The 2833-nt window shown below is 40.7% G+C and overlaps 1 pseudogene; it reads right to left on the bottom strand.

Moving 5' to 3' along the window:
- Window positions 1-1270: 1270 nt before the first annotated feature.
- On the bottom strand, window positions 1271-2603 carry LOC105486445 (26S proteasome regulatory subunit 4 pseudogene; annotated as a pseudogene).
- Between the last annotated feature and the right edge of the window lie 230 nt (window positions 2604-2833).

Below are 2833 nucleotides of genomic sequence, written 5' to 3'. Positions count from 1 at the left end.
AGTGTACATATCTGTCTGTACCTGAGCCAGTGAAGAATATCTCCAATTCTGTCTTTTGTTCCCCAGAAAAGGACTTGGAGGTTTTTGGAGCTCACCATGTTTTATCCCTGAAAATAGACTTGATTCTAGTGTAGACCGGGTTCTTCAACCATTGTCTCCAGACAAAAAATCATTCCACAGCCATGGTAGAACATTCATTCTCTGAACCTTTTTATAGAATCCACTTTTATAAAATCCGCAAAGGTTTTCTCTATCAAGCCAGGTGATTAGAAAGAGCGTAGAAAAGGCTGGTAACTCTCCTCTAGACTGCAGCCTTACATGCATGTTAGATTTTCACAGTGTGTGTTATTCCACAATTTCCCCTGCTGCTTCTTCTCCTACCAGCTGGCTTGCTTATAATTTGGGCAGCTGGGCTTCAGTGGCTCAGACCTTCTCCTTCATGGAATGCTCTAAGCCTCCCTAGTAAATTTCCATATTTTTATTATGTAGAATTGACCACCAGCTACAAAAGAACTTTTTAGATTTACCTAGGGAAATAAGCAAGGGGCAAACGTATGCTAGTCACCATCATAATGTTTTAGTTTTTCCCATTACATTAAGCCCTTTTTCTTATTTCCAGTTTAAGATGATCTATTTTAGGCTATCTCTCAAGACAGCTTTGCCAGCAGAGTGACCACAGAGGACGACAATAACAGCAGGCGTTATTTATTGAAAGCGCAGCTGGTATCTGGTGCTGTGGCGAGTATTTAAAATGCACTATCTCACTTAAAACATAAGTCATCCCTGAAACTCAGAGAGGTTAAGCAACTTTCTCAGCATCATACAGAGGGAAAGTTATCAGGATTCACACCTGGGCTTATACATCTTGAATTTTTTGTAATTATTCTATATGCTATTGGTAATGTCAATAATAACATCACCAGGAATTAAATTGGTCATATTTTTCCCTTTGATGTTAGGCAGTGAATACGTAAAGCATCCTAAGATTAAAAATCAAATAAACAAACAAATGGACAGAAACCCAGATAATTATTATTACTATTATTATTATTATTGTGAAAGAGTACACTCTATTGGGAAGCAGACTGCTGCACAGTGACTGACAAAGGCCACCCAATGGGCACTTACACATCATACTCCAAAAGACATGGGATGTTTTGCTAAAAAAAAGCAATGGGAACAAGGATTCCTCTGGGCAACTCCCCCAACCTCATCCTTTTTAGGGGTGGAGAAATCTCCCAACCATTTTCCTGATGGCAGCTATGGTTCACTAGAGATAGAGTCCCTCAGGGGTGCCTTCCTGTTTCTTATAAAGAACACTTTCTTTATATTTTTTGAAGTATTCATTTGTTACTTTCATTCTACATTCTCTTGAGGCCGTCAGACCAGCTTCTATACAGATTACCTTGATGTCAGCACCAGAGAGGTCATCTTTAACCATGATCAAGTCGTCCAGGGTTACATCATCGGCCAGTGTCATCCTGCTTGTGTGATTCTGAAAGGTGCACTTCTTAGTCCTTTCATCAGGCAGGGGGAACTTGATTTTCCTGTCAATGTGGCCTGGTCTGATAAGTGCTGGATCCAAAGTTTCTATTCGGTTTGTGGCCATGATAACTTTCACATCTCCCCTAGAATCAGATCCCTCCAACTGGTTCAACCGTTTCAACATTGTTCACTGAATTTCTCTCTCACCACCAGAATTTGAGTCATACCTTTTTGTCCCAATGGCGCCACTTTCATCAATAAACACGATGGATATTTCATGTTCTTCAGCAACTCAAAACAATTACCATACGAGTTTGGGCCCATCACCTAGGTACTTCTGAATAAGTTCAGAGCCAACCATTCTCAAAAAAGTGGCTGAGGTTTGGTTTGCTACTGCTTTGGATAGCAAGATGTTGCCTGTGCCAGGTGGACCATAGAGAATGACCCCTTTAGGAGGCTTTACACCCATCTCTTCATAATATTCAGGATGAGTGAGAGGAAACTCCACAGCTTCCTTAATTTCCTGAATTTGGTTGTCCAACCCCCCAGTATAGGCATAGGTCTCCTGAGGGGCCTTTTCCATCTTCCTCACTGTGACCAGGGGTTCCGTGTCATCCATCAGCACCCCTATCACAACATGCACCATGTGGTTGAGCAGGACAGAGCAGCTAGTTTCCAGCAGATCCTTGTCTACAAATGAAAGAATGCTGATGCAGTATTCTGAACCCACAGATGTAGACATGATGGCATGATTGCCATCAAGGATCTCTTCCAAGGTTCCTACTGACATCAGGGTGCCCCTCAGATCATCCACTTCTGATCTTTCCTCCTCTTATTTTTCTTCTAATGATTTCATTCGTTTCTGATTTCTGATGAATTCTTCCTCCATGAAAAGATAGTCTTTAATTCTCTCTAACGTCAGTAATTTTAACCAGCACTGAGTGTGAGGTGTCACCAGTGGCAGTTTGCTGGCTACATCTGGTCCCTTTGTTTTCTTCTTCTTTTTCCTCTAGTTGGTACAGAGGTTCATATTTCTTTTTCTTGTCCTTGTCATCCTTTTTGCCACTTCCAGGACCATGAACACCACTCTGACTTTGACCCATCTTGCCTTGGCCACTTGAGCTAAAAAACCTGGATTATTAAGATGCCTGTTGGTTACTTAACAATTTTAGTTTCACTATATTATTTAGCAACAAATAGCAGTGGGTTCAAACATTTTCCCTTGCTGGGGATATAATTTCTAGAAAATGTTCTTTGCAGTGAAACTGAACTTGAAGCCATTAAGTAGTAATTAATATTAGCTCCTGCTTCGAAAGCATTATATTTAAGAAGGCTTCATAGGAATAAT

Source organism: Macaca nemestrina, chromosome 13 (assembly GCF_043159975.1).
Source record: "Macaca nemestrina isolate mMacNem1 chromosome 13, mMacNem.hap1, whole genome shotgun sequence".
Lineage (NCBI taxonomy): Eukaryota > Metazoa > Chordata > Mammalia > Primates > Cercopithecidae > Macaca > Macaca nemestrina.
This window is presented reverse-complemented; position numbering and strand designations above follow the sequence as displayed.